Here is a 10,107-nt window from a genome sequence, read left to right as displayed (position 1 = left end):
AAATTTAAAACAGTTTGGAATTTTATTTTTAAAATATATCTCTTAAATATTGTTTTCTCAATTATCAGTATGATTTTTTTATATACTAAAGTTTTGAGTATTATACATGGTATAAGATTTTGATATTATACCGAATCAGTTAAGTTATGAATGCAGGTCAATGATGACCAAAGGCGTAGCCACATTATTATGAGGAGAATGTGTAAAGAATTTAAAATTTAGATTTTAGATTGTGAAAATTGTTCTATACTAAATTTTGAAATTTTTAAAAAAACATCCCTCTTAATTTATATCATATTATAGATTTTTTGTACTTATATTTTAAGTCCCTAAAAAATATATGCATAAGAATTATGCTAAAATTAGAATGAATTATTCTTCATCTTGTATTTATATTTTATCATAAACCTAAAAATTGTGTGTATAAATAATGTACTAAATTTGAATTTAAATAATACTGAATTTAAGATGAATTATATTTTATTTTGGAGGAATGATACTCCTTTTGAATTTTTTTTACTTATATTTTGTAATAATTTCTCGAAATTTATGCACAACTAATGCATTAGGTGAATTGATATGGATTAAAAAATTGAAATAAATATTCTTTAATATAGAGAATGACGGCAAAGTTAAAACTTTGCAAGAGGATTTTAGGATACTTTGCCCTATAAACAAACCTTAAAAGGTAAACCGAAGCAACTAAACAACTACACAGAATGCATCTTATCCAAAAAGACGTGGACCCACGTGCCTCACCCTAATGATCAATTGGTTTAAACTTAAACTGATCGAATAGATTTATTCAAAATTAAACCAATTAAATTTTTTTAACTAATTAAACCGATAAAATATTTCTATAAAAATTGAAGATAAAATATTGATTAATTTAATAAAATTTAAATTAAGAAATTTTCAACAATAATATATTTTTCGAAGGTCCAGTGAGAAACACGGCCTAACCATGCCATGGCAAGGTCGTATCTCGTGCTAAAGATTTAACGGAGAAGTTCTCACACTGACATGCTTGTGGTACGTTTAACCCGTTTGACTATAAATATTGATTTATTTGATTTAATGGAATTAGGATTTTTAAAATTGAACTTAAACCTAACTGAATTATCAAAATAATCATATTTTTTATAAAAAAAATTGAATTTTCAAATTCAGTCAATTAATTCAGTTTAGAGGGTGATTGACTGAGCTTATAAGCTCTCGAATACAGTTTATAAGATGTTTTGGAACTTATAAGCTCTTCAAATTTGTTTGGCAAATTTTTTTTCAAACAACTTATAAGCTGTCAAATAAGTTGTTTTGGAGATTATAAGCTGTTTTTAAAAAAAGTAGGGAAGACCTTACTTTCCTTACTTTTTAAAAAAAGATCTTATTTTAATAATTTGTTTATCTAAAATATCCTTATATAATTTCATAAATCTCCATCTTATCTTCCATAAATTTTTATAAGCCTAATATATTTTTAACTCCGCCGACTTTTCTTCCAACGTTGTGTCATCTTCTCCGCCAATGTCTCTTTCTAATTTTCTCTCCCCCGGTGCAGAAATTCGCTCAAAACCCTTTATTAATAAAATTTTCAAAACCCTCTATTAATAGTGATCCTGTTTGAGAGTCGAGTAGACGGACGTTAGGGACGTAGCGCTCTCTGCTGATTCCGTGTAGACTCTGGGCTGACGTGGACTCCGGTGAACCTGCAGCAAAATCGAGCCGGGGAGGGGATTCCGACGACGGCCCTTCGACGCTCAAGTCAGGCGAGAAGAAATTGAAGCAGAATAACGAGGCAAAGAGCTACAGTAGATGATCATGCCTACCTCCGTTGAAGTCTAGGGGTCCTTATATAAGACCCCTGGGAGGCGCGTGCACGCTTCTAGAGGCGTGCATGCTTCCCAAGACATACCTCAAAATGGATGTGTCAGAAAAGTACGTCTGACGTCATATCGCAACCGTCTGAGCATGTCTCCGACATGACAGTGGAAACTTCCACCGTACGATTCTCTGTCTGGTCCGGCCGCCGACCATGCTGTTAGTCGACGATACATTTCTCGAGAAGGACATCACCCGCTGTCCCCTTCGTCCTCTTCTGCACCTTTTGTCTGTTACTAGCCTGGACGGGAGAGATGCTTGGACTCACTGCCGTCCGAGAGAGGACATGTTTTGGACCGAGCGGGAAGGCCGCTCGGCCTCATACTCGGACGGGAATGTCGTCTTCGTTGTTCCGCAGCTCGCCTGAGCGAACAGGTTGCCCGGCGCCTTAACTCTCTTAGGCGGACTCATGAACGTCGGAAACCCAACCCGCAATCGAGCTGTTTCTGCGTCGCTCCGAGCGCGGTCGTGGTCGATCAGCCAGGTGGCCTTCCGATCGGCCATACTTTTAGGTTGACTATCTTGGCTTTGACCTCCACGTGTCATTTACCCTCTGTCTCGTACGGGATTCCACTCTTGTTACCGGATCACATGCCTCCCCCTCAAGTCTAGTCGAAGGAGGCTGCAAGTCCGACTGACTGGACTATTAGTTCGGTGGCATAATGGTCGCTCGGCCGATGAATCGAGTGCTCTCCCGCTCAAGAGCTGTGAGGGTGCCATTTTGCCGCTCAGTGATCCACTCGCTAGGCCTAGAAAGGTTTTGATCACCGTTGATTGCCTCGCTAACCCGAGGGTGACCAATGCTGACGTCTTCAGGATCCCCCCGAAATTCATGCAAATCCTCGTCATTAAGGACGAGCACGCACCCACGCCCGCGTAATGGTGTTCATTAAATGCCACCCTCTAACCTGCCGCCACGTGGTGCCACCGCCATCATCGCACGGCGAGGGCATCAGCTCCGATGGGACAGGCGGCGGTTTGAAGTCGACGATCAGATGTCGACTTCGATCCCGATGACCTGGATCAGACGGCTAAGGCTGACCGAGCCCTATGTTTATAAAGCACAGGCACCGACAACTATTCCATCATTGCTGCTTCTGCCTGTTTCACCGGCTTCCTCGACCTCCAGTGCTCTGATGATCCTCCCCCTCCCTCTCCTAGGTCTACTTTTGTAAGCTCCCTAATCCTTTCTTGTTTTCCCGTTTGCTTCCCCTTGCTTTCCTTGGCGTCGCCTCTTTCGTTGTTCTTTCCGTCGATCTATCCGACGAAGCTTCTGCGTTATTCACCTTCCGATCATGGCCAGTTCGTCCGCCCCCTCTCTCGGGCTTTGGTATCAAGCCATGGAGAGTTGGTTTAACTCGGGAGATGCCTTTAAACTGATCAATGCATATGACATCCCTACTGACCACAAACTCACCTTGGCTGAGTCGTCCGACCGGCCTCATGACCCACCGGCCGGCACTGTTACTTTCTTCCGCGACCAATTCATAGGTGGCCTTAGGTTTCTAATCCACCCATTCAACATAGAAGTGTGCAACTACTTTCGTATTCCGCTCGGCCAGCTCGTGCCCAACTCCTTCAGGCTGCTGTGCGGCGTAGTTGTGCTCTTCCGAGTGCACAACATCCCCCTTAAGGCTCAAATTTTTCATTATTTTTACTATCCCAAGCAGTCCGAGCTGGACACCTTCTTATTTCAAGCTCGAATCGGCTTAGTTTTCTTTGATAAAATGTCTACTTCCAACAAGCATTGGAAGGATCATTTCTTCTTTTTGAGTTTTCCCGAGCCGCCACCCTTCCGAACCCAATGACAAACTTCGCTGCCACCTCCCCCCGAGCTGAAGAGGTATAGGACCAAGCCCACTTTTCTACACGCGGCTAGCTTGCTGGCCGGGCTGAAGTTGGACATCCATAAGCTGCTGCCCGAAGGGATGTTGTATCTATTTGACTTAAGCCCGATCCGAACGCGACTTCCGAACGACTCAGATAAGAAATAACTTTCTCTCCTTTTTCTTGAGTCTAACTGATTTCTTTTCTCTTTCTTGCAGTTGAGACCATGATGAAATCGGTGGTGTTCGGCATGCTGAAACGCAAGACCATCGAGATAGAGGTGGCTGCAGCGCAGGAGGCGGAGAGACTTGGCATCACCCCGGTTGACTCTCATGAAGGCGAGAGCGAAGAGGTGTAGACGGCGGGCGATGCATCTGCCGCTCGGACGGTCACTACTGATGCAGCTGGAGAGACCGCTCCATCGAGTACTAGCATCGAATGCAACCGGCCACTCAGCCCGAGGAAGCCGAGTCTTCCGATGATGAATTCCCTTTGGTTGGACGCAAACGCCGCCGAATGGGCACACCAACCCACTCGACCACCTCAGCAGTTCACGTGTCCGAGCAGATGGACGATCCTCCTCCGCTGGCTCCCGCGACTGTGGAAGCGCTGTCTTCTGACCGGACCCCCTATCAAGGAGATTGGCCTTCCGACCCCGTCGCTACTCAGCCTCTTAGCTCGTTCCCTCCGGCTCCACGGATAATCAAGCGATCTCTTATTCGCTCTGAGCCAGTCGGACAATATTCTGCCCCTTCCACGTCCGCTCAATCTACTCCGGGCCGGCGCAGGACTGTCAAGGCCTTACTCCATCTACCGACAGAGGAATATATGCAGGTGGCCGAACAGTCGACGAGCCCCAAACACTTAATAACCGTCCGGGGACCCCTCACGAAAGTCTGGGAGGATGCCCGAGCGCGCGTGGGTCTGATGCCCCTTGGGCTGCTCAGCAACAGCTATCTGTAACAAACCACCGGGGTAACTTTTATCACAAGCCTTCATTTCTCCTTCTCCGTTCAGTACTATCTATTTTTCTTTTAATCGGGTTGCAATATTGGGTGGAAAGTATAGCGGTATGCTACCGCTTAGCTTTCCTTGAAGAGGAGTTCAAAAAGCTCAAGGTCTCTGGTCGGGCTCCCCCTCAAGGCCCTTCTTATGCCGAGCTGAAGGCCGACCTGGATAAGACCAACAAACTGCTAGAGGTCGAGCGACACAAATCTTCAGGCTTGCAAACTATGGTGGACCGGCTCGAAACCCAGGTCAAAACATACGACAAGAAGATCACTTTGGCCGCCACCAGGAAGAATCAGGCCATCACCGACCTGGAGACGAAGAATGCTGAGGCCTAGGCGCTTGAGCTGAAAGTCAACGAGTTGACCGACCTGCTCACTGCCGAGAAGAATGGTCGTTCGAGCCTCGGCAGAGGTGGCCGCTCTTCAGAGTGATCTGAAGACCTTTCAAGATGCACTAGAGGCCTCCCGAGCCGCCTTCAAAGAATATCAGGAGGTCGAACCTGGTTGAGTCACTATCATGCAGCAGAATTACATCCTCTCGGAGAAATTTGTTGAAAAAGCTTGCGCTCGGCTCGTCCATGCGTTCGAGTTGGCCATCACCGCCACGGCTGACTATCTAAAGACAAAGGGCCGGCTTCCTGAGGATTTCACTATTCCCGTCCGTGATCATGCTGATCTTCTGGCCACGATTTCGGATGAGATTTTTAATTATTTAGAGTGAAGTCGTGGATGTATATTGGCCGTTCGCCCTATTTCACTATGTGTACTCGTCGTTCGGCTTATTTTGATCAATGAACCTTCTTTGACCTTTCCTTGTCTGCTCGTCCAATTGCCGTGTGTATTCGAGCGAGCTGTCTGACTCGTGCAAGTCTTCGCCTCTCGATCTTTGAGCTACCGCTCGGCAGTCGAGTACAAGACCATCACTCTTCCGTAAGTTCCATTAGGATTACGTAGTGCCAAGGCTGAACCCTATGGTTGCCGTTCGACGGTCTACGAGCCGGGGGTTTACAGTCGCCGGTTCGACTCTGGAGTTTAACGTCTCCGCTCGACGGTCTTCAGGCCGGGGGATTTATAGTCGCCGGTCTGACTCTAGAGTTTAACGTCGCTGCTCGACGGTCTTCAGGTAGGGGGTTTATAGTCACCAGTCTGACTCTAGAATTTAACGTCGTCGCTCGACGGTCTTTGGGCCAGGGGGTTTATAGTCGCCGGTCCGACTCTAGAGTTTAACGTCGCCGCTCGACGATCTTCGGGCCGGGGGGTTTATAGCCGCCGGTTCGACTCTAGAATTTAACGTCGCCGCTCGACGATCTTCGGGCCGGGGGGTTTATAGTCGCCTGTCCGACTCTAGAGTTTAACGTCGTCGCTCGACGGTCTTCAGGCCGGGGGGTTTATAGTCGCCGGTCCGACTTGAGAGTTTAACGTCGCCACTCGACAGTCTTCAGGCCGGGGGGTTTATAGTCGCTGGTCCGACTCTAGAGTTTAATGTCGTCGCTCTACGGTCTTCAGGCCGGGGGGTTTATAGTCGCCGGTCCGACTCTAGAATTTAACGTCGCCGCTCGACGGTCTTCAGGGCGGGGGGGGTTTATAGTCGCCGGTTCGACTCTAAAGTTTAATGTCGCCACTCGACGGTCTTCAAACAGGGGGGTTTATAGTCGTCGGTCCGACTCTAGAGTTTAACGTAGCCGCTCGACGGTCTTCATGGAGCCTAGATGTTCGGCGTATTCTTTGCTTTTTGATATCATTCTTGCATTCAAAGGGAGTCGAGGACCGGAAAGTACATATAATGAATTACATTGGCACACCTTTCATCCAGCTCGGTACGACTGGAAATGTTTAGCACTCCATGGTCGTTCTAGCTGCCGTCTATCTTCATCTTTGAGGTAATTGGCGTCCGATCGGAGCGTCTCGATGACCTTAAAGGGCCCAGCCCAGGGTGCCTCCAGCTTGCTCACATCGCCGACCGACTTCACCTTCTTCCATACAAAGTCACCGACTTGGAATGTCCTGAGAATCACTCGCCTGTTGTAATTCTGCTTCATTCTTTGCAGGTACGCCATTAGCCAGATGGCTGCTTTGGCTCGCGCCTCGTCTATCAGGTCCAGCTCCAGCTGCCTCCGCTCGGTGTTACTCACGTCGTACTATTGCACCCGATCGGATTCTACTCCGACCTCCACGGGAACGACAGCCTCTCCTCCGTACACCAAGTGGAAAGGCGAGACCCCCGTTCCCTCCTTAGGGGTAGTGCGAATCACCCATAACACGCTTGGGAGCTCATCTACTCAGCTGCCACCGATATGGTCGAGCCGAACTCGAAGAATCCACAGGATCTCCCGATTGGCGATTTCTACCTGCCTATTGCTCTGCGGATAAGCCACGGAGGTGAAGTGTTGCTGAATGTCATACCCCTCACACCATTCTCGGAGCTGTTGTCCGACGAATTGCCGCTCGTTGTTGGACACGAGCCGTCATGGAATGCTGAACCGACATATTATGTGCTGCTAGATGAACTTCTTGACCATTTGTTCGGTTATTTTCGCGAGCGGCTCGGCTTCCACCCACTTTGAGAAATAGTCTACCGCTACTAGTAAAACTTCCGCTGTCCGGTCGCCATGGGGAAGGGTCCTACAATATTCATGCCCCACTGGTCAAACGGGCAGGCTACTGTAGAGGCCTTCATCTCCTCCGTCGGTCGATAGGAGAAGTTGTGATATCTTTGACAGGAAAGGCAAGTGGTGACGGTCCGAGCGGAGTCTTCCTGGAGGGTCGGCCAGAAATATCCAGCTAGCAGGATCTTTTTTGCTAACAACCGACCGCCCGGGTGTCCTCCGCAGGATCCTTGAAGCACCTCCTTTAGTATATATTTCGCGTCTTACGAGCTAACACATTTTAGCAGCGGACGGGAGAAAACCTTCTTGTAGAGCTGGTCCCCTATGAGGGTGAACCAGCCCGCTCTCCTTCTTAGCAACTGTGCCTTAGCCCAATCGGACGGAGCAGCTCCTGATCGCAAGAATTCTACTATGGTCGTCCTCCAGTCGCTCGAGAACGCAAGGCCCTCCATCCTGTCAATGTGAGCCACTAAGGATACCTGATCGATCGGTTGTTAGGTGACGATCGATGTTATCGGACTCGCCAGCTTTGCCAACTCATCTGTCGCCTGATTCTCTGCTCGGGGGATCTTCTGTATGACAACCTCGCCGAAGTTGGTTTTGAGCTTGTCGAATGTCTCCGCGTACAGCTTCAGCCTGGTGTTGTTGATCTCGAAGGTTCCCAAGAGCTGCTGAGCGACCAACTGTGAGTCTGAATAAATTAACACCTTACTGGCTCCTACGTGCCGAGCGGCCTGTAATCTTACTATGAGGGCCTCATACTCCACCTCGTTGTTGGTTGCACGGTAATCCAGCCGAACGGACAGATGCATCCGCTCTTCTTGTGGTGAAATCAACAAAAGATCGATGTCGCTTCCCTGCCATGTGGCTGACCCGTCCACGTACACCCTCCAAGTGGCTTCGGGCTCGGGGTTCTGTACTTCGGTGACGAAATCCGCCAAGGATTACGCCTTAATTGTCATCCGAGACTAGTACTGTATGTCGAACTCGCTGAGCTTAGTTGTCCATTTGATCAATCGTCCGGACACCTCGAGATTAAGAAGTACTCTTCCCAAAGGGCTGTTCGTCATGACGACGATTGTGTGCGAGAGAAAGTAGGGTCGGAGTCTTCGGGCGGTGAGGACTAACGCGAAGGCAAGCTTCTCGAGACCAGTGTAGCGGGATTCAACGTCCTTTAGGATATGACTTAAAAAATACACAGACTGTTTTTCGCCGTCCGACCTTACCAATGTCGAGCCAACAACATGCTCGGTGGAGGATAAGTATATGCGGAGTGGCTCGCCGATAGTCGACTTGGCTAATACAGGTAAAGAGTTTAGATAAACCTTCAAAGCTTCAAACGCTCGGTCGCATTCTTCGTCCCACTGCAATTTGGTGGCTCGGCGAAGAATCTTGAAAAAGGGCATGCTCCGGTCAGCCGTTTTGGAGATGAACCGCGAGAGAGCCGTTATCCGACCGGTAAGGCGCTGTACTTCCTTCAAATTTCTGGGAGGTGGAATGTCCTGTAATGCCTTTACCTTGCTAGGGTTTACTTCTATGCCCCGCTCGGTGACGATATAGCCCAAAAAGCGACCGCTCTTTGCTCCGAAGAGACACTTCTGAGGATTTAGCTTGACTCCGTATATCCTCAGTGTATGGAAGGTCTCCTCTATATCTGCACATAGGTTGACCGCTCGAAGTGATTTAATAAGGATGTCATCCACGTATACCTCCAAGTTCCGCCCGATCTGCTTCCGGAACACCTTGTTCATGAGACACTGATATGTGGCACCGGTGTTCTTCAGTCTGAATGGCATCACGTTGTAGCAGTAGGTGCCGTCTGTCATGATGAAACTTACTTTCTCTTAATCATTTTGGGCGAGTGGGACTTAGTGGTATCCCTGATAAGCGCCCAACATGCATATCAATTCGCATCCCGCAGTTGAGTCTACCATTTGGTCAATTTGGGGCAGAGGGTAAAAGTCTTTCGGGCACGCCTTATTCAGATCTCGAAAGTCAATGCAGACCCTCCACTTATTACCTGGCTTGGCGACCAGAACCATGTTCGTGAGGCAGCTCGGGAATTGCACCTCCTGTATATAGCCAGCCTCCAGAAGCTTCTCGACTTCCTCCCGGATGATGACGTTTTGCTCAGCACTGAAGTCCCTCTTCCTCTGCTTCACCGGTCGCGCGTCCGACCGGACATGGTGCTCGTGCTGTGCAACGCTTGGCGAGATGCCTGGTAGCTCGTGTGTTGACCACGCAAAGACATCATGGTTACATCGTAGGCACTTGATCAATTCTTCCTTCTGGCCCACTTCCAGGTCGGATGCAATGAATGTGGTTGTCTCTAGTCGGCCATCATGGATCCACACCTTTTCTTTTTCTTCATAAACTAAAGTTGGAGGCTTTTCAGTTATGGTGTTTACCTCCAACCGCGGTGCTTTCCGAACGGATTTTGACTCTGCTCGGACCATCTCTACATAGCATCGTCAGGCAGCCAGCTGATCTCCTCTAACTTCGCCCACCTTGTCCTCCATGGGGTATTTGATCTTCTGACAAAAGGTTGAGACGATCGCCCGAAACTCATTGAGAGCCGGCCGACCAAGTATCACGTTGTAGGCGGACGGGGCATCGACCACAATGAAGTTAGAGGTCCACGTCCTTCGAAGCAGCTCCTCTCCTAGCGATATAGCCAGTCAGATCTGGCCGACCGACAGAACCTCATTGCTGGTGAATCCATATAATGGAGTTGTCATTGGAAGCAGCTCGGCTTGGTCAATTTGAAGTTGGTTGAACGTCTTCTT

This window comes from Zingiber officinale, chromosome 5A, assembly GCF_018446385.1.
Source record: "Zingiber officinale cultivar Zhangliang chromosome 5A, Zo_v1.1, whole genome shotgun sequence".
Classification (NCBI taxonomy): domain Eukaryota; kingdom Viridiplantae; phylum Streptophyta; class Magnoliopsida; order Zingiberales; family Zingiberaceae; genus Zingiber; species Zingiber officinale.
This window is presented reverse-complemented; position numbering follows the sequence as displayed.